Genomic DNA, 23,240 nt, shown 5'->3' with positions numbered 1-23,240 from the left:
AGACGTTACTGTTAAACCGCCATCTTAAAACCATAAAACGCTAAATCTTTACACTATTAATGTAGCATTTGATTGTTTTTAAACAGCTTTCGTAGAAAAAGTTAATTTAAAAAAAAATATTTCTTAATATATTCTTGGATTCGATTATGCACTTTCATGTAATACACATTGTCGTAAAGACACGTATGATATTATTGTGTGGTTATTGTCTTGTAAAATCTGTGACAATATTGAATTATACCTATAGAAAATGTTACAAAGCTGTTGTGTTGTGTATTACTATAGTATTACTTGTAAACATTTTTTACTACTCTGGGTAGGAACGTAATTAAAAGTAGATACGTTTTCTACAATATTTATTTTTCCTCTCTATAAAAACCAAATTTCAAACATTCAAAAACAAAATAACTTTTTTTTTAAAATAGATATAAATACACCGATAATTATCGCATACATATTGCGTACAAACAAGAAGTTATTCCCCTTTGATTATGTTTTGTTTTATTTATGGAAGAACAAAAATTAACAGCCTAAAAGGGGAAATAGCTTGAGAAATATCTACGGTTCTATATCTGTTGCTAGTTTCGCACTGAAGTAATATTCTAGAAATTTGACTCTATTTGAGTTAGAGGGCTGATGGAGGATTTGATCTGTTTTCCCTCGTCAGATAGTAGACGGGCATAGGAGTTGTGGTTGGGGGGGGGGGGCTCTGGACGGGGAATAGGGATAGTGATGTTTCAGGTAAACCTCAATGAGACAAAGAGAACACAAAAGCAAAGATACCAAATTTTTTTTTTATTGCAATAGCTCTATTCAATTTAGAACTTCGAAGGTGAACACGGATCTCAAAACACAGTTCTAAAGATATTCCTAGAAATGTGACAGTTGATGTATATCGCCGAGAAAAGAATTACTAGCTTGTTGTGGCCACACGGTGGGAACTCTAGTTTGGCCTTTATAATTTTTCAAAGTTAAAAAAAAAAAATATGTAAATTTGACTAGAGATCTAGAACTAGATCCAACATAGGTTCTTGAAAAAGACTATCGCGTTGGGGAATTTCCGAAAGCAAGGCTTTATTGATTCAATAGTTTAATAAATTAATATTCAGGAAAAAATATACCATCGTCTTCTAAGCATGGATTTATAAGCCTGTCTTTGTAATATTATTAGGTGTATTCGCTTAACCAGGATTCTTTCTCGGGGGGGGGGGGGGGAGTGAAGGGGGCGGGCTAAGAAAATATTCCATAGTTTTTTAAAATCTAGCATTCATAAATTTTTACGAGAAGAAACAATGGCCCTATAAGTTGTTTACAGGAGATATTGTCTTTAAAAAATATTTTTAATGTTTTCTTGTTTTTTAGGTTCTAAATATCAATTCGCAATTTAGGTTTCCTAAATTACAAAAACAGCGCCCTTTTTTTTTCCACACTATATCTAGTGGTGTTACACCTATAACGGGCTGGTAAAATATGTAGATCACAGCTAGAACGGCAATATTACGTGAAATATTGTACTAATCCTTATTCTTTGAGCATGACTGTACTCTTGTTTAGTATGTGAAAAAAAACGAACTAATATTATTATTAATATTTTTTGGTTCGATAAAAGTATGAGTATTAATAATAATAATAATAATAATAATAATAATAATCTTTATTGTCCGTATGGAAATTTGTCTTACAATGTGTGCATTACACCAAACAAAAAACATTATAACTATAAGAAACCAAAGTGTACATTCACACCAGACTCACTCATAATTTACATGTGACAAAGTTTATACCAGATTGTTCTTATTTAACGATCTAATTGCCAGGGGAACAAAAGAGTGTTTGTGTCTGTTTGTCTTTGCCATCGGTGTCTTGTATCTCTTTTGTGATGGTAAAATCACAAAATCCTGACACAAAGGGTGATTCTTTATTTCGAGGATCTTGTTAGCTTTTTTATAGATGTTTGTCTCAAACAACTGCCCAAATGGGGTTTGTTTTTTGCCAATGATTTTACCAGCAGCATTTAGGATTCTATAAAGTTAATTTTTATTTTTAATGCGTATCCTGGATGGCTGGCTGCCTGGTCCTGTGGTCGGCGCTCTGGACTGTCGTTCCTGGTCTCAGTGGTCCAGCGGAAAGTTTGTGGGATAGGATGTAATTATCTTCACATCTCGAGGAACATTTACACAAAAACTCGTCACAATGTTTATCAGTGAATGACAGCAAGTTGTGTTTTAAGAATATAATAGTGTCTAGGCATCTTGCTGTGGCCATGTCGCTACTTCGCCTCGAATGTTTTGAGTGTGTACCAGGAACAAGATTCTCCTTTGCCTGACTCACCTGACCAGCGGTCAGACTGCACGCTGTGCACGGCTTGGCCAGGAGACTGCGCAAACAAACACGGACGAAAATTCCGAACAGCTAAGTCCATAAGTAAACTCCGCAAACAGGGGCGATGCACGAGGAGGGGTTAGAGACGTGTTAGTTGAAAATTCCGATGTCATGTTGACTCAAGGCGCCCCTGACTCCCTGTCATATCAGCGCCTCTTACTCCACACATACTCCCCCTCCCTCCCGCCCAGCTTTGTGTACAGTCAAAATGTTTGTGTTGAGATAAGGAAAGGGGGTGTCAAGAAAGTGGTCAAGTCAACATCGGTCTTCCAACGCTTTAACCCGTCCCGACCCTTAACTGGACTACCCCCCTCTCCCCCGCAAGGCCAGGTATGTACTCTACCTGAAGAAGAATGGCTTCAGAACTTTCACAGCTCTAAGTTTATCTTTGTATGAGCGTCTAGTAAGTCATAAAATAAGCGATGTGGGGTCCTGAAGTACAGAAATGTGGGGACTTAAAAAAAAAGAAATAGGGATTTAAAAAAAAAAAGTGGGGTCTTAAAGTACAGAGATGTGGGATCCTAAAAATGTGGGGTCTCAAAGTACAGAGATGTGGGATCCTAAAAAATGTGGGGTCTCAGGTGGGATCCTAGAAAATGTGGGATCCTAAAAATAAGAGATATGGAGTGATAATATAAGACAGTGATGCCCAAAGTACGGTTCGCAAAATGTCGGCACAAAGTGTTGTAAATCCCCCCTTTTTCCAAAAAAAAAATGAAAAAATTTATCTTACGTTAGGGGCTTGGGGCCCTCAACATATTTGTTTTATAAAGAAAGTGTGGCTGTTTAAAAAAAAAACAACAACATATAAACGACAGTATGAAACAAATATGACGGCATTCTTGGTTTGAGCCGCGACTAAAGGATTGTTAAAATAAGCCTGGAAATAGGAGGATTGATGAGTATATTTACCAAAAAAAGTGACTCCGTTGTAAAGCTAGCTACAATGTTGCTGATATTTTAAGTAGAGAAATGAAGCCATCTTCTGACTCGGGGGAAAAAAGATAAATTTCAAATATCCCATTAATTAATGAAGCACAGGATCTAAGGGTTTCAGGTCAATATCTTTATTGTAGGCCTACTTTTTGTTCGTGTGGCCCGCGACACGAGTGTCGGAAATAAAAATGGCCCGCTGGTCGAATTAGGTTGGGCATCGCTGATATAAGAGATGCGGGGGGCTAAAACAAGAAAGGTGTGCGGTTAAAATCGAAGTCAATGACAATATGAGCGGTTGACACTCTGGCCCCCCCCCCCCCCCCAAAAAAAAAAAATGCGTTTATTTCAAAAACTTTAAAATCAATGAAAATTTGCAAGTTGAATAAAACAGAAGTGTTCAAAAAAATTACGTTGACTCATTTTGTTATATCAAATTATTGATGTATCTCAACAATTAAGCTCTAAAATCTATATTTATAAATAAATAATGATGTAAGTTCTTCACAGTTCAAAAATATATTTTACATTACCAGAAGATCAAAGTTTAGTGTGAAGACTAACGGCGAGAGTACTCTCCCTTGGCTCTCAAGTGAAGCACGAGACATAATTGCAGACGACGTCGTGACGTAGATTTCAACTTCAGAGGTGGGTGGGATATTGCATCATGACTATTTATAATGTTTTTGTTATTTATTTATTTATTTTAATTTACAAATGAAAGTTGAAATAGATCCGTGTGGGAAAGGGGGTGAGGTAACACATTCCTTTATGAGCGCGTGTGTGTGTATAAGTGTTTTAATTAGAAGTGAACAAATCTACCTCTTACTGACTAACCTAGCTGGCCGCTTCAAGGTCGGGTATTTATAGAAGAATTAGTCTTTCCCAATTAGTTGAAAGTTCTTTTTGTCAGCGATCGGGGTAATATCTTTAAGTAGGTGTACTTGATAACTATTTCATTTAAGTTCGAATTGTCTCTCACAGAGAGAGAGAGAGAGAAGAGAAAGAGAAGAGATGGATGAAAGAATGGACCCATGGATGATTGAATGGACGGAAAGACAGACAGACAGAAAGAGATAGCTAGATAGATAGATAGATTGCTAGATAGATAGATATATATACAGACAGACAGACAGACAGACAGATAGATAGATAGATAGATAGATAGATAGATAGATAGATAGATAGATAGATAGATAGATAGATAGATAGATAGATAGATAGATAGATAGATAGATAAACAGAAGGCCACGAGTTTGATTATAAGATCCGCATAGTACTGAAATGAAAATTCCTAAATTTAAGGATATCCTCGATCTAACAAAAATCTCTTATTTATTGGGTCAAAGTCCAATGCTTGGTCATCTACATGCCCGAACTCTACGTTGTTGTAGTTCTAAATCGTCAATCCATCGTATTCGTAGTCTGCCATTTTTGGTTTTTACTTCAGTTTTGCTTGGGTAATTTATAAACTCCATGTGAAAACATTAAAATTATTATCGTAAATTTTATTTAACAATAAGCATGTGATATACTTGTATACTAAAATTCACCAAATTGTATATCGTCAAGCTATATCAAGCAAGATCTGGTAAAAATACTTAAGATTCTATACATGGGCTGCTTAGATTCATTAAAAATACACATTAGCCCCAAAGAAACAAACTAGACACAAGATGGTAAAGCTTCTCCTGTGCTGAATGGTGATGTCTATAATCAGTAAACAAGCTTGAGTTGTAGCAAGACAAGACAATAAATGAACGCTCCTTTCAAAGATCTTTTTGCAGCTCACTAGCAGACGGACAACCTGGGTGGTCTGCCCCTTGATCAATCAGCAGACGACGCTCAATATGCTCCCTCCCCGCCAAGCCTAATACGACACTCTTTTTCTTTCTTTCTTTCTCTTTTATCTACCCTGTTTTCTTTCTTTTCTTCCTCTTTTTTTTTTAAAGATTATTATTCAAATTAAATTTTGCTTCTTTAGTTCTCTCCCTCTTTCCATCCGGTGACAAGCGCGCTGAAAAGGTGGGCGGGAAAATAAAAGAAAAAAAATTGTCTCCGGCTCCAGGGGGTGAATTGATGAAGCTGTGGGAATCGATACTTTGGAGTGATGGAATCATGAATGGTATTGATTATATATTTGAAGAGTCGATTCCATAAATAAAGTTTGGTAATAGTTACCAGAAACGATTTCAGCGTGGAGAAAGCGGAGGGGGAAAAAAGGCGGGAAAATGCAATTTAGACAGATTTATTGAGGTTCTGACCGGTTCAAAGTGAAAAAGTTTTTAAAACCTGAATGACACATCAAAGAAAAACCAAGATAAAAAACACAGCACTTCGATCGTTCAAATTTCTCATGTTCAAGTTTAAACGTTTAAATTGGTGCTGCTTTTATTTAAGAGTGGTCAGTTTGTATTGATGACCAGGGGCGACGCCATGAAAACTGAATAAATATCAAGCTGGCGAAATTATTGACTTTAAAAACATTTTTTGGACGAAATACCAAGCGTTAAGATTGTACGTTAAGATTGTGCGTTAAGATTGTGCGTTAAGATTGTGCGTTAAGATTGTACGTTAAGATTGTGCGTTAAGATTGTACGTTAAGATTGTACGTTAAGATTGAACGTTAAGATTGAACTATCCGGTTAAGAACAAAGTCTTGTTGGATTTCTTATTTTTACCTGGCCTATTATAACTATCTCTACATCTTTCTTTTAATTGGATTGTTTGCTAACGATTTTTGACCACTTCTATTCATTCAATCGTCATAAAATTTTACATACAAGGTCATGCTAGATGACAACTCAAGAATCGATTTAAAAAAATATATATTAAATCAATTAGTCGTTATTAATTAATTTTGTATTCATATAGAAAATGTACTAAGCTAAGGGGAGATAAGTCATGTGTAGAGAATTAGGCGATTTGAATGGAAAGATATATAGAGCGAAAAAAAGAATAATTAAATGTTAATGTAAAGATTATATCAAAAACTCTATGATGTTAATTTTGTAAGAGTAACCTGCTCTTGCGCCTTTCCATCCAGTGGCGCCTATTTCTCCCGCCATGTTTTAAAATTAATCGTCTTTAACCTACATCCACTCAACGTCGTCATTGATCGGTATTAGCAGCAGACGGCATCTGAAACTCGCCTGCCCTTCAATTTTTAAAAATGTCAGAGCTACTGAGTGATACTATTTGAATCGTCCACTTACACGGTATACTCAAGTCTGCAAACGCGACATGAAGCTCTTCAAAATCAACACTAACAGCTGGGAAAAAAAATGGCACTCCATAGATCCACAAGGAGAGCGAGCATCAAGGAAGGGTCCCGGATTGCAGATGCCATACACAACAGTAGTTGAAAAAAGGGTGAAAATGCAACGGCGCCTGATGATTACATATGCCCAACCTGTGACCGCGGCTGTGTATCAAGGATTGGTCTCTTTAGTCACATAAGAAGTTGCAAAGGGAAAAGATCATCATTTGGGACGTAAAATGCCGCAGAATATATGAACCCCACACCAGATCTACAACAATAATATTATTTAACGTTGTGTTTAGAAATGAAGGGAGTAGTAGCCCCCACTTTCTGTGAACTTTGACATTTGAGTCAAAGCTTTCTAGCAAGAAACGATGTAACCCTTAACCCTAACCGCCCAGATGCGCCCCTGGACACCCACGTATTGCTGAGCCATATTGTCTTTACATATGCGTCTGTTGTATGCAGATTGCGTAGGGCGCAGTACCGGATATGGTCAGGCTTTGAACCTAAGTTATACAGTGTGAAATGTGTTGCACAACTCTAGATACAGTTGATAGAGCAGAAGTGAAGATCTCAGCGCGAGACAAGGGAGGCGACATCTTGTAGCTGTTTTGCAGCAGACGACCATTAAGATCTCTATCTCGTTACGGTCTGTTGCTACTGGGATTGAGTCTTGTATGAGTCAATTTTCGTTTTAAGTTATGTACATTTTTTTGTCGTAGGAAATATCTAGCTGATTTGTAATGCTCACAAGAAATAAAATGTATGTATCAATAGCTAAGGACATAATTTTTTTTTAATTTATATATTAGTTATATTCGGTTCGAAAAAAATTCATACCAATTAAATACTTGCCAGATAATATGACCGATGGACCTCAAGGAACTTTACATTTTCACAAACATAGACCATAAAACTCGGGAAACTTTACTACTTCGCTAACATAAACCAAGGAACTTTACTAATTTACAAGCATAGACCAGGGAACTTGGGGAACTTTAATACCTTACAAACATAAACCAAGGAACCATACTTATTTACAAACATAGCCCAGGATACTCCAGGAACGTTACTACTTTACAAACATAAACCAAGGAACCTTACTTAATTACAAAATAAGAATGTTTCACAGCTACAGTAGTATGCAGCAGTGTCCGAGAAGCCTTGTTTTAAATATTTCTAAATGTCGATCAATATTTGGTGTGCTCTCATTTGAATTGTTAATGTATGCAACACTTCGTATATGGGTAAATGTCTATAAGTTGCCTTAAACATCTGTATGAATGGTGGCTTTGCGTAGAGCTGAGAAGATACTGTACGCTGTGTTCTGTGGGATGGGATAGCCAAAGCTGAATTAGAACTGACCAGTAAGGCCACCAAAGGCACAGTAGCACCAAGTGTTCTATGCTGTGTGGGAATTTGTGTGTGGAGGGAATGTGGGGTGGGGTGTGGGGAGGAGGTCTATCATGTGACTTAAAAGAAAATTGGACACTACGGAAATAAAAAAGGGAGAAACTAAAAAGATAAGAAAGAAACATCAATGAAAGAAAGAAAGAGAATAGAAAGATAGAAAGATAAGAAAAGAAGAAAAAGGAAATGAGAGGGAAAAAAGTAAGAAAACAAACAAAAAGTACAAAAGAAAGTAAGAAAAAAAAGTAAGAACTTCCCCTTTCTCTTCACTCCAGACATCTACATAATCACTAGAGATCTGAACTCAAACACCTCAAATGTGAGACTAACAAATTAACCGAAAGCCATCCCTAGATTGCCAGAGTAGATAAATAAAAATAAAAAAAATCCAACTACTTTCCAGCGCTAAGCGCTAGATATAGATCTATATCCGATATTAAGAAGATGCTTATACAAAGTTTATACAGAAACAATATCATTGACGCATTTAATTAATGTTTAATAACAACAATGATAAAAAAAAATACTACTTACATAATAAATAACGAAGGAAACACAGTAACTACTTAAATGGCCGATTTTGGAGGTTTGAATTAAATATTCCCGTTTAGAACCGAGTCAAAACTGAATGTAGGCCTACATAGATATCACAATGAAACAGTTTATTTTGTCTTGACTACAGGTCTGACCATTTAAACACATAACTTTTGTCTTCTGACACCGGGAATATCCCATAGATAAATATAGAACGGGATTTAGGGCCATCCTTTGCCACGCACTTAATTACTGGGTTAAGGGGACAAGGGGAGACCACAGGCGATATTGTTTACTTATTCTTTTCTTTCGGTGTAAATAAAGTCAGTGAGGAGAAGGTGGACGAAACATGATGACCAAGGGAAAAGATAAATTGCGACCTAGTTATCCTGTTTAAAGGAAGATGGAAGGGGGTAGGAAGCCAGTCAAGGATCATCTTGTTAGTCAAACAGCTAGTTTGGGTCAGTCGCCCGTGTCACGGGCCATGAAGAAAGGAGATAAGTGATGGCATACTTAAAAAAATGTGACATGGGAATGTGGATGTGTGTGTGTGTGTGTTGGGAGGGGGGGCAGGGAGGCCGTGAGATATCGGGTGCATGTGTTTGGGTTGGGGGGGGGCGTAAGGTATCGGGTGTAAACAGTGAGGAGACTAAAAGAACTTTGTGACAATAAAAACAAAAATTTGACTTTTTATTTTGACACCAAAGGTGCTATAAGGTGCTAAAATAGGAAACTAAATGTCACAAGTACAAACAATATACAAATAATTAGATGGAGCTTATTTTCACTGCGATTTTCACGTGTATGTGTTCATCACACATAATATTATCGCACCTTAGACATTATAAGTCAATATAGCTGCAATTTATGTAATACCATAAGCAAAAATAAAAAGCTATTCCAATTTTACATAAAAGCACAATTTAACTTCCTGATCCGAAGACACTCTCTACAAAAAAAAAATTAAAAATTAACATGATAATGTTCACTACAATAATCATTTAACATATAAAAATATATATACTTTAATATGAACAGCAAGAAAGACAGAAATAGCAACATATTTTAATTTTTTTTTTATGAAATTCAGTATTTCATTTCACTATTCTCTCCCCTGGGATTTGCGTTCATCTTAAAGGAAACATTGCGGACGCTTCCAGTAACGGGGACATTTCATCTAAAAAAAGACATCTAACCTATAATAAGTATTAATGTCAAATTTGTATTATATTTGAAAAAGTTTTGAAAATAGACTATTGGATATAGTTGAATACCGAGATGACCGAATCGTCTTACATTTTCTAAGTTTGGGTTCGTAACGCAAATAAAGCACGAGTTAAAAGTACGACTCAAATGGGGCTCGCAAAGCGAAGAACAGCAGACAGCATTGCGAAATAGGCCCTAGATTGGAACCCACCTGGGGAAGAGAAAGGCTGGAAGACCAAAGCAAACATGAAAATCAGTAGGCCAAGAAGAAAAGACGGCAGGATGGACATGGACCCAACTGACGGAAATTGCTCAGAACAGAATCTGAAAGCGAGGTACTGTACTGTGCTCAACTGGAAGTCAAAATGGGTCAAGTAAGTCAAGATTTAAAAGATTTTGTATAAAATTATGGGATGTTTGAAAGTATTTGATCAGAATAGTGAAAGCCCAAAAGCTTCAACCAATTTCGCACAGCCTTTTCGCACTCTAGAGGCATTAAGATATCAAAGACGAAAATAGTCAACCAACTTAAGCCATAGCGACTTCATTCATTGAGGTTTAAGTGCTGGATAACACTGTAACAAGGGCCTAATATAGCCCGCAGGCCATAGTTCGGTCACTGTTTAGATGATATCGTCAAGTGACATTATCAAAAGGCCTTTTAAAAGATAAATCACACTGTACATTAGACGACAGTGAGGAAGACCCAGGAAACGATAAATGAGTGATAAGGAACGGACAGTGTATGAGGCGTGAAGTTGTGAAAGAGTCCACATTGGAGCCCCAAACGATTCCAGCACGTTTTCACTGTAAAAACGTATAACAACAGAAAAAAAAAGTGACAATAATAAAAGCTACAATAATAAAAAGAGTGAATCTATTCTATCTGCAAACAAACCATGGCCTTATTGTTTATCTTGGTCAGTGAGCTGGATGTGATAATACGTGGCGGAAGTTGTTGTTTAGTCCCACAGTACTACGAGTCTTCATGTTATCATCAACACAAGAACCATATCGCGATAGTCCTTAGTGTCATATGTAAGTTATGATCAGAGATACGTGATGTGTACAACTGGCCGTTTTTCACAAGTACCTATTTCAGGACCACGTTACAGCTGGTAGTATCACGTTACCAAGATGCCAGTTACCAAGCTACCAGTTACCAAGCCATTCATTCTTTTTTTTTTCACTCTATTCTTTTTACTTCTCTCTCTCTCTCTCTCTCTCTCTCTCTCTCTCTCTCTTGTTTTACACACATTTTAATACTATTTTCAGAGATTCAAACTCACACCTTCACCTCAAGAGTATCGAAGCTCATCCCGAGCCATAACCAATATCATTCTATATCGAATTTTTCGTGCGCCTGGGCATCCCCCCCCCCCCCCCGTACCCCATTTATACGCCGCCTTCTGTTTCAAACATTAATCTCTAATAAGCGTTTCTTCCCCCCCCCCTCCCCGGGCCCCCATTTTTTTTCAGTTGCTTTTATTTAACCCAACAAAAAACCCAAGTTCTGTCTCTTTATTTTTCTTCAAACTATTGAATGCTTATTAAAAAAAAATACTTTGGAAAAGAAAAAAAAAAACACTCAGAAAAACATTTTTTAAAAACTTAGACAAACACAGCGGATTTCACCTGTGTGAGAATGTAAAACCCAACATTTTTATCCTATGTTGTTTTTTTTTAAACTTTACCTAGCCCTCTCACCTGGAAGTACCTGCTCTTCTTACATTTCTCACATTAGTGAGGCTTACCATACGTCAGTATGAATGTTTGAAATATCTGTGGAGGCAACTCTCCATCCCAACACAGACATAACAAGAGAAGAGAAATTATATGCAAAAATTTTAGTAGTCTAGAAAATTATATATTCCTTCTAAATACTGTTAGAGGTAAGAATTTACATCAACGAGATTCTATTCATTAAATAAGACTAAGACTAAGACTAAGACTGCTTTATTGATCCTTACGGAAATTTGTTGTGATTACAAGGACTCGTTTCTCATATAAAGACAACACAACAGAAAAATACACATAAATACAACAGACAACATAAAGAGTTCATTCAGCGACTACACACAGGTATCTTGGTGCATTTCATGTTCCCTGATCAATGAGTGGCGGTGATAGAGTCTGACCGAGTGAGGTACGAACGAGTTTTTGTACCGATCCGTTCTTGTTTTGATTGACAGCAGTCGCCCACTTCGCGACGACCTGGCGTAGTTCTGATGGAGCGGGTGGCCGTTGTCTTCCAAGATTTTTTCGATTTTTCTTAGGCACGTTTGTTCAAAAAGTTCCTTTAAATGTGGTAATGTTGTGAGTGTAATTTTTGATGCTTTTTTAATGATGTTTTCTAGACGTTGCAACAGTTTATATGAGGCGTTGCCTTGCCAACAACTTATTCCGTATGTTAGCAGATTTTGTACAGTCGCGCCGTAAAATGTCTCAAGTATCTTCTTATTTAATTTAAAACTGTTGAGTTTGTATAGAAAAAAGAGTCGCTGGGCTGTTTTCTTTGTCAGAGTTCCAAGGTGGTCTTCCCATGAAAGCTTGTTGTTGATGATAATGCCTAGATATTTATATGCCTTTACTTGTTCTATAGATGTAGTGTTTATTTGCAGTTCACGTATAGTTTGTTTTTTCTTTCTAAAATCTATTATAAGTTCTTTAGTTTTTGTTACATTCAGTTCTAGAAAGTTGTCGGTGCACCAGTTTGTAAACTCTTCTATCGAGCTTCGATACTGAGTTTCGTCTCCTGAAATAAGACCGACTATGGCAGTATCATCAGCGAATTTAATGAGTTTAACTGAGTCATAGATGCTTCTTATGTCATTAGTGTAAAGAGTGTATAGCACAGGAGAAAGTACACAACCTTGTGGAGCACCCGTACATAGTACTCGAGTTGACGATTTGGTGTTGTTCACTTTAACATACTGGGGCCGTTAACTTATGTTATTTTAAGAATTATTTAAGCAAATTAAAATGTACTTAAATCCTTTTTTGAATTCAAGTATTCCTTAATACTTAAATTTAAATTGCAAATATTAAACAGATTTATATAAAAGTCAAAATGGAAGTATGGCTTGTCGACAAAATTTATTTAGTTTGATTTATAAATGTAAAAAAAAAAAAAATTGAAAAAAAAAATGACACTGTTGACGCTTCTGTAACCTTCCTTATTACCTCCCCCGAATTTTTTTTTTTTTATAGTTTCATGTTATTGATTATTGTGTAGTTTTTATGTGTGTGTCCACATTCATTTTTCTAAGCCAAGGGGTTTAAGAAAACCGGAAGAGGAAATAGTTACAATTCCCAACTTAGATATATATATTGTATTTTACGCTCAAATGAAAATGTCTGCTTTATTCTAGCTTTGATTTTTTCCCATAAGCATAAAAAAAGTATTAAAAAATGCAAGTACGTGTATTGCTTATATACCAAATTTATATTAAATCACTTCGCCTGTTTGTCTGTCTGTCAGGGAGGATTCTTTTACACAAATCCCATCATCAGATCAAGATAAAAAAAAAATTTCCAGAGTTGATGACAACACACGAATTGATCAAAAAAATCAATCAATTAGTTAATTATTAAGCCGCGATTAATTATATTTTATATAAATAAGGGGAGATACAAATTATATTAGTGAGATATATGTTACCAATTGCACATTGCGCTCCCTTCACTCAATATAAGCTTTGTTTTTAATTTTTTATTTATTTTGCTTGTGTGTGTGTGTGTGTGTGTGTGTGTCTGTCTGTCTGTCTGTCTTTAACTCAGGGGTTCTCAACCTGTGGGTCGCGACCCCATGATGGGTCGATTGACGATCTGTCATGGGTCGCCTAAGACCATCGAAAATATGGATTGTATTTTGTCTATTCTTCTATTGCTGTGTGTGTGTGTGTGGGAAGGGGGGGGTCGCGGCAGAGTTGGGGGTTGTAAAAAGGGGTCGCCGAGCTTAAAAGGTTGAGAACCGCTGCTTTAACTGATTACAAGATGCTGTGTGAAGATGCACAACAAGACTGCGTGATCTAAGCTGGTTAAACTTTCAGCGTAACAATTTTATTGAAAAACTTTGCCGTTTCTGTGAGCATATATATACGTGTGGGGAGGGGGGTCCCAATTTTAAAATCCCCCCCCGGGCGGCCCTTAAAAAGGAGTGTCCGAAATCTGTTTTTACCTTAAATATTAAATATTTCGCCATTATCTTATGCCATGAAGTCGAATGTCGAAATGCAGAGGGGCCCCCTAAAGAGGTCAAGCCAGCGGGTCACCCAAAATCCCTAGCTACGCCTTTGGTGTTAGTGTTGAAAAGTGTGCGTGTTTGTGAGGGGTTATGCTTTTTTTTTGTTTTTGTTTTTGTCTTCACATCACTAAAAAGCTGTCATCACTTTGAAAGACAACAAAAACTTATCACAATTAAGCAGCACTTTGTTCAGCGCAAACAAATCTTAGCGTTGCTAGTCTCAGCGAGATCTGAGGGGTGGTGGAGGGGGGGTGGTGAGGGGCGTCTACAGCAGATGTTTATCTCATCCAGGGGGCCGCGGAAGCTAACCTTGCGTATGTCTTTCCACAGAGACACGGGCCGCGTCAATGTTTGCGTATTGTTGATAAACTATTGCTCTCTCTTTACTCCCCCAGCGCCCTCATTTTTTTTTTATTTCCACCGAGTGACTATAATATCAGTTGACCTTTAAACTCCCCCCCCCCCGCCCTTCTGATTAAAGGTCTACTGTGACCTTTGTTGCTAATAGAAAGCGGTCTTGCTCCCAGAATGTCAGATTTAGCATGCCATGACTTTTTTTTTTGGTTGTTGTTTAGCCTTTAGCTCCCAACGAGGTCTGTTTATCTCAAAGGATCGCCCAAAATATGAACATATTATATACTCCTGTTTATATATTTATATGCTTTTAAAATCCATTAAAATATTTTTTTCTCTATATTTTTCATCGAATCATGCAATGATGACCAAAACTATGACCCGCTAGTCATATCCAGCCTGTAACGCACTGATATCCGGTCTTCTCAACACTCCTACATGAATAAGCCGCAGTAACTTGGTTCAGTAAGACTCGTGGATGATGAGAACCAAACCTACGACCCGTGGGTAATATCCAGCCCGTTACGCGGTGATATCCGGCCCTCTAGAAACTCCGGCATTGTGACGTCGCAGTGACTTAGTTCCTAAGTACTCGAAGATGATTTGAGTCGGTGTGGCCTGTGGTACGGGTGTCAGAAATTGATTTGACCCCCCCAGGAAGGATAAGTTTTGGGCGCCGCTGGTTTAAGGCAACTGTAATTTGTGCTCATTGTGATATTTCTGATTAGCACGCACTGCCAAGACTTAGGGGCTTTAACACCAAGAGACTTAGGGGCTTTAACAGCAAGAGACTTAGGGGCTTTAACACCAAGAGACTTAGGGGCTTTAACACCAAGAGACTTAGGGGCTTTAATACCAAGAGACTTAGGGGCTTTAATACCAAGAGACTTGGGGGCTTTAACACCAAGAGACTTGGGGGCTTTAGCAACAAGAGCCTTAGGAGCTTTAACACCAAGAGACTTAGGGGCTTTAACACCAAGAGACTTAGGGGCTTTAACAGCAAGAGACTTAGGGGCTTTAACACCAAGAGACTTAGGGGCTTTAACACCAAGAGACTTAGGGGCTTTAACACCAAGAGACTTAGGGGCTTTAACACCAAGAGACTTAGAGGCTTTAACACCAACAGACTTTAGTATTACAAGGTCAAGCTTACGTTTGATTTGTAATCTCCGTGACGCGTGTCTAGATTACGCTCGTTGCTAATAGCAACGGAAGTTGCTCAGTCACTCGACATGGTACCAACTAGGCACAAATAGATCAGGGGAAATAATTAAAGGCTAATAATTAAAGCGACGTCTTTTCCCGAGCGGTTCTTACATTTTCTAGACCTAAGCTTAGTAAAAAAGTATGCATATAGAAGAGAAGAATGTTCGGAGTCAGTTGTATATTGTATATACCAATTCGTTGATTTATAATTGCGATTCATTTAGATTGCATCATTATTTCTTATGCATTCCTTGTAAATTTTTGTTTTGATCTTAAAAATCAAGTTTTATAACCGAAACTCTTTGGTATTCACAACGGTGCACACCATATTCATGAATGTATTATTTCAATTCAACGAAAATGTTGGCACTGTTTGTTTAATTTCGAATCGCTGGATATAAATCTAGAATAGCTACAAGGCAATAATACACAAATCCAAAGCGATCACAATATGTTTGAATAGTTGGCATTATCAAGGGGATCGAACTCTTTCAATTCAGCCTGTAATATATTTTTTAACGTGTTTTGGCGGACACTTGAGATCCAGTTGTTTCCCTTGTCTACCTACAGGGCTAGACTAGACATGACCACACAGGGTAGTAAAAACAGATGAAGGGGAATAACTAAAGATGTTGGGGTGGGGGGGGGGGGGGGGGAGCTGGGGGGGGGCACCACCACCGAGTTTCATTGCGTGTGTGCCAGTAATAAAAATGTCTGTTTCATTTTTATTTTAAGTTTCGCGCGGGATGTCAGTAGCCACAAAGGTCCGACACCCTGTCACCCCTAATCAGATAATAGAACAGTCTTCCCGAATCGTCTGCCACAGCGAACGTGAGAGTCTGGCGTAATGAAAACGCCACTGGTAAAACTTTAAAGTTGCGCTTACGATAGATACTGGATACTTGATTTTAGATCTTTTTTTTTTTTTTTTTGTTTTGTGTTTATCTGGTCGAATCCTGTTAATCGGGCCAGCCGATTATTCGTATATATTCGTATCGAATTCTAAAGTACCTAAATGTTCTATTTATAATGCGAATCCTGTTAATCAGACCAGCAGGTTATTGTTATTATGACCAAAACGGTTTGCGTTCCAATGTAGTCCGATAAACCGGAATGACATTATTGGGCATTTATATAATCTAGAACCCAAAAAGTTATGTTTCTGACTGAAACTGATGACGAGAGTTTAGGGCAAAGATAAAGATAGAAGGTACTAGCAGACGAGAGTGATATATATTCCCGATAGAGAAAAAATCTTCTTCTTTTTAATCAACTCTTTTTTTCAGCATTATTTATAGGAATGATTCTATGCACCACCTTACAAAGACCACATCACAAATGAGGAAATCCAAACAGGATCACAATGGCAATAGGGCCAGGTAAGTACCATCTGACCATTATAAAAGAAGACAAACAAAAAAAAAACAGCAACTAAAACATTGCAAGCCAAGATTGTACGGCCATCTTACAAGGTCCACAAAAGCGCTAAGGATCACAATGGCAATAGGGCCAGGTAAGTACCATCTGACCATTATAAAAGAAGACAAACAAAAAAAAACAGCAACTAAAACATTGCAAGCCAAGATTGTACGGCCATCTTACAAGGTCCACAAAAGCGCTAAGGATCACAATGGCAATAGGGCCAGGTAAGTACCATCTGACCATTATAAAAGAAGACAAACAAAAAAAAACAGCAACTAAAACATTGCAAGCCAAGATTGTACGGCCATCTTACAAGGTCCACAAAAGCGCTAAGTCCTTTCTACAGGGCACATTACCAGGAAAAAAAAAAAGAATAATGTCAAAGAATTACGGTGCTGTCAATGAAAGACTGCTACTTCCCGCTGCCAAAGATAAACAGCAGTGCAGAGGCGTAGTGAGGGGGGCAAGGGTGCACAATGCCCCGGGCGCCACCCTTACGGGGGCGACACACGCAGCCTATATTTTTATGTGATGTTCATGGAAAATGGAGGGGGTGGCGCCAATGAAGTACCTTGCCACGGGCGCACGTTTTGCTCACTACGCCTCTGAGCAGTGGGAAACTATCCCATTAATTAATTACATAATTATTAAAGGTATGGAAGGCTTTTCTTTAAATCCAAAGATGTAAAAAAACATAATAGTTATAGCGAATATAATTCCACTCTTACCTTTAGTAAATGCGAATACGATTTTTCATATATAGAATGAATTTTCCTATCTGGCAAGTCTCCTTATATGATCCTCGAAGAATTATCGAATAGAAAAACACTTGTTAGTATCCACATGAGAAATACAAACTGTATGGCCAGATTTTTAGGTTGAAAAGGTTAATCCAAATATTGTCTTTTCTGGTTCCAGAATTCCCTTTGCAGTAAACTAACTGTGATTCGAGATGAAACTCTAGATCTGGACCGAAAATTCTGAAATGTCAAAAGTAAAACAAAAAAATGCCATTAGAATAAAAATGTTAGGAAATAATGAAATTGTAATCTGAGATAGAAGTAAACAAGAATCCAACATCATTAACCAACTCCGGAAAGAATTGAAACGTTAAATATTTATTGACGTGTATAGAATGTTTAAAACAAAGACTCGAACTTTAAATCGTAGAAAGTTTGTTCAGAAATTATCATTACACTTTAGCTGAAACCTTTTAAAGAATGGAGAAGGGAGGGTTCGAACCAGGAACATCAAAATACACAACAGGTCACGCAGCCAACGGTGCAAAGCTTTTGTAAACTTATTGTTTTTTTAGATTGATGCTTTTTATATCTGAATTTGGGAGTATTTTGAGAACAAGGTCTGTGCCGTGATGAAATAAATGTTAGTAGTGTTTTAGGTTTCCCTTTCAGGTCTTGCAATCTATGGGGCAGAAGATGTAAATAATGTTTCTTGTGGCCCACGGTATGACTAGCAGCCTGCAGAACGACCAACCGGCTTTACCCTTCCCAGTTTAAGATCAGGTACCCATTAGAGCTGGGTTGAATCAGAAGCGCCCTCAAGATCCCGATTTGTAACCGGGAACCCTCGGTCCGGAAGCCAACCACTTTACCACTTAGCTACAGCTCCTCTGAAATAAATTATACTTGATATAAATTAACGTCTCAACATCTTGATCATTTATTATTTTCGCTTATTTAACACATTAAGGGAGAGAATTCAACAACGCTAATAGTGATGTTTGAGTATCTTATCTTATTAATTACAGACGTTACTTCAAAAGAGAAGATATTTACGTCATACGCGTAGCCCTGTGTCAGTCTACTCATGCATGCTAATCATCATCATCATCATCATCATCATCATCATCATCACTCCTTTGAGTTCCTCGTGGAACATAGGGCCTCGACATAAACACGCCACTCTCCACGGTCTCTTGCTAGTTCCTCATGGAACATAGGGCCTCGACATAAACACACCACTCTCCACGGTCTCTTGCTAGCTTTTTGATGGTGTCCCAGCTCTTCCCGGTCTTCTCTGCTTCTTCAAGTACACTGCGTCGCCATGTTCTTTTTGGTCTTCCTCTGCGTCTTGTTCCCTGGGGGTTCCACTCTAAGGCCTGCCTAGCTCTGTTGCTGGTATCTTTTCTAAGGGTGTGACCAATCCATCTCCACTTCCTCTCTAAGATCTGCACTTCTATATTTTTCTGTCCACTCATCTCCCACAGTTTGGTGTTTTCTACTTTGTCATACCAATGTATGCATGCTAATAAGTGACTTAAAATCTGCCAAGTCCCCGTAGTATCTCATTCAGGCAACCCATTCAGGCAACCCATTCATGCAACCCATTCAGGCAACCCATTCATGCAACCCATTCCATGCTCTAATAGCACTGGGGAAAATAAAGGACTTGCCCTAACATATGAAATAAGAAATATGCATTATGAATTTGTATCTATTGAAGACATCAATCAGGATCTAAACACTGAGGGGGTCTGAGGGATAGAAACTAACACTCAACACATATAAAAGATCACCCAACTGTACAACATAGAATTGATCATGTATTAAACGCAGTCTTAAAACGTAATATTGTAACAGCAATGTCATGCGTCAGAACTAGATTACAAAAAAATATCTATCTATCACTAAAAACTGAACACGGATTCCCCAAAGGGACACAATTCCAAATTGGCTGCTAATACCGTGTCCCCTGAATATTGCCAAGGGAGATTATTGGGCATTTGAAAAGAAATATGCAGCCAAAGTGAATATTTGTTCTTTCACTATTAGCTGTGCATTTCGTGATGTGTTAAGAGCGAGTCCAGTGCTGCGCTTTCAGACCATCATCATCCTCATCATTATCACTCTCGCTCTCACACACATACACACACCACACACACAATGTCACCACCTTCACCTAACCCATGGTCTGTTGGACCGTTGGGGCATCACGCAAGTTTCGTCGGCCGTCTCTCTCCATTCCTTTCTGTCTTTTGCCTTGGATAGAACCTCTTTCAACGACAAGCCCGTCCACTCTTGTATCTAGTCTTCCCAGCACTTTCTCTGTCTGCCTCTTCTCCTTTTTCCTGGTATTGTTCCCGGAACAAAAGGTCATGGCAATCCCCGAAGACCTTGTAATATGACCATAGAGTTTTAGTTCGCGTTTTTTTTTTAGATAGTTAGCAGGCCATTGTGGGGTCCACTCTCTGTAGCAACCCTGTCTCTAATCTCTTCGGGGTTCGGGGATAGAATCCTGGTGAAGACTGGGTTTTTCAATTTCGGGATCTTCGGGCGCATCTGAGTCCACCCAGCTCTAATGGATACCTTACGTTAGTTGGGGAAAAGTAAAGCCGGTTGATCATTGTGCTGGCTACATGACATCCTCGTTAACCGTATGCAACAGAAACAGGTGACCTTTACATCATCTGCCCTATAGACCACAAGGTCTGAAAAGGGGGAACTTTACTTTTTAAATGTGTCTTTAAAGACACAATATACTTTGGCAAAAAAAAAAGAACCGTACAATTTTAGAGAAAGTGGGAGATATATATATATACCAATAATATGGCACATGGGCGGAGTCAGGAGTTCACCGCCCCCCCCCCTTAAAAAAAATCCTGGCTACGCCCATAGGATAGCATAATAAATAATACAATGTCAATCAAAGTAGTATATTACAAGACAGACTAGTCACCAATTTTTTATGTGTAGATATTATTGATATAATTTACCCAAAATAATTGTTTATGCCATTTGGCCCAAACCAGAATAGAAACTTACTATCTTTGAATTAGTTCTTTAAAAAATAACATTACTTGGTCATGACACAGAGTAATACCATATACTGTCATTGATATTAAATAATATTTCTATTACTGTTATTATATTTTTAGGTTAATCACTTTTCAATTGTTTATGATTTAATACTTGTGAATTATGATAACTTACAAATAAAAACATATTAAAAAAAAAGCCCACAAAAGAGGCAAGATGGCCCATAAAAGAGGTATATAAAGCCCAAAAAAGAGGCAAAGAAAAGAGGCATAAAGCCCAAGGATTCCTATGATGATAAAGCTAAAACTGAATAGCGCAAATTCTGAGGTTTCCTTTAAAAAAAAAAAAAAAAAAAAAAAAAAAAAAAAGCGTCATAATAAAAATTACTTCTTATTGCTGACATTCTAACTATATACATTAAAGTAAGTATCTTATATTTAAAATTTATTCATCATATGCTATTACACAAAAAAAAAAAAGCCATATGATGAAAAACTTGTACAAAGCAAGTAAAAATGTTATGACAACTTAAATGTAATTATTTCCATTGCCATATTTGCAATCATTGTATTTTAAAATGTAAGTATTTAATTTGTACCCTTACCAATAATATGTGTCTTTTTGTTTAAAAAAAAAAGCCCAATAAAGAGGCAAATAGCCCAAAAAAAAGAGGCGATGCCCAAAAAAGAGGCAAAGAAAAGAGGCAAAAGCCCAAGGATTTCTAGGATGCAAACAGCTCGACAAGTCAAAAGCTAAAAAGCTGAGGTATCCTAAAAAAAAAAAAAAAAAAAAAAAAACTTTCCCTATTTTCTAATTAATAATACAAATGTATGAGAACCAAAATCCAACGAAAGTGATACTGAAAGACTCCCTGTGACTAAATAATTATCCAAATAGTTAAAAGATGACAATAAAATGTTCCTAATTCACCAGGAAAAAAGGCACATTCCTCGTCCCATATGCTAGGACAAATTTGTACAAATACTCCTTCTTCCCTAGTGCTATGAGAGCATGGAATGGATTGCCTGAGCTAGCCAGGAAAACCAGTGACTTGGCAGAATTTAAGTCATTGGTTAATATGCATGACTAAATGTATGACGCGTAGGACGCAATCATCTTCTTTTTTGAAGTAACGTCTGTATTATATAAGATAAGATAAGAAAAAGAATAACACTGAAACACACGAGCTTCTCAAGTAAGGGAGACGTGAAATTTTTTAAAAAGTCATTATAATGTAAAATGTTTAATTGTTATTAAATGATATATTTCATCCTTTTGGATGTTTAAATATTTTATTATAACTATTATTAGTTATTTATTATATAAAAAAAAGACACCCCCCTCCCTAAAAAAAGGCAGAGGCAAAAAAAAAAAAACAGAAACCCAAAGATTCCAAAGATCTAATTCTAATCAGACCGACAACTGACGTCATTTGCAAAAACTGATGTATGCTAGAAAATAAAGATTCTTAAAGTGTTATTAATAAGAAGGCCGGGTGTCCATTTAGAATGGCATCGTTCCAGACGTGTAGCCAAGAGCGATATAAATAATTTGTGAGACATGTCAAAAAAAGAGAGTAGCAACCCAAATAACAATTAAGCTTACATTAATGTGCTTTCTACTTCAAAATAATTCACTACAATAATAACATCCTTATAAAGACATAAAATCCAAAACTTCCCCCTCTCTCTCTCTCGTCTGTCTGTCTGTCTGTCTCTCTCTCTAAATGTGTATGTTTGTACGTGTATTTAAAGACTAAACCAAAAAAAAAAAAAAATATTTAAAAATCGGAAATTCCCGATTTCTCTCTCTCTCTCTCTCTCTCTCTCTCTCTCTCTCTCTCTCTCTCTCTCTAAATGTGTATGTTTGTACGTATTGAAAAACAAAACAAAAACAAAACGGAAATTCCCGAATTCCTATTTTTACTAATAACTAGCTTGAACGAGAAAAAAAATAAACCAAGGCGGTTAGATATCTTGTTAAGAAGGGGAAAAGGTAATTAGCTGGCTAATTAGATTTACATCTTCTGACCTGGCCAGGTAAAGCGATGTCTCGTAGGGAACTGGGTGATAATGTCTGGAAGAAAAAAGGGCTACAACCCAAGGCATAGTACATATTTAAAACTTAGCGCCCCTTGTTGACGAGGTTAGGCAATAACGATTGATTAGGCCAGGGCTACCGATGTGGGTGGGAGATGGACGTGAAATGACGTCACAGAACGTGAGAAACACGAGCAGGAAATAATTTAATCCCTTTAAACATTAAAAGTGCTGTTTTTTTTTTCTTTAATTTTGCAAAACAAAACAACAACAAAAAAAAGTGAAACATTCAAACAAATCTGTGCACTGACCAGGCGTGATGTTAATAGATAAATGTTGTAATTGGGCGAGCGCTAATTACAAATGTTATAGTCTTTGTTTGATGATCCGGTGAAAATCTTTGTTACAAAGTTTTGCGAAAAAAAACTTTAAAAAGGAGATATTAGAGTGTGCCCGCAATCTGTCGC

General features: G+C 37.3%; 1 protein-coding gene across 5 annotated transcripts in view; it reads right to left on the bottom strand.

Annotated features, from left to right (window-relative positions):
• The window catches only part of LOC106069686 (plexin-B-like), a 237,934-nt gene that overhangs the window by 117,038 nt on the left and 97,656 nt on the right, over nt 1-23,240 (bottom strand). For 4 of the 5 annotated variants that reach the window (XM_056025494.1, XM_056025495.1, XM_056025497.1 and 1 more), the window contains exon 5: nt 17,687-17,938. The gene's annotated coding sequence lies outside the window, so the exon portion shown is untranslated. Of the gene's footprint in view, nt 1-8,524; nt 8,730-17,686; nt 17,939-23,240 lie in introns of those variants that run through there. The other variant, XM_056025498.1, reaches the window with a different exon arrangement.

The sequence above is a fragment of the Biomphalaria glabrata genome, chromosome 4 (genome assembly GCF_947242115.1).
Source record: "Biomphalaria glabrata chromosome 4, xgBioGlab47.1, whole genome shotgun sequence".
In the NCBI taxonomy this organism is placed as follows: Eukaryota; Metazoa; Mollusca; class Gastropoda; family Planorbidae; genus Biomphalaria; species Biomphalaria glabrata.
Note: the sequence above shows the minus strand (reverse complement) of the source record. Positions and strands in the feature narration are given on the sequence as shown.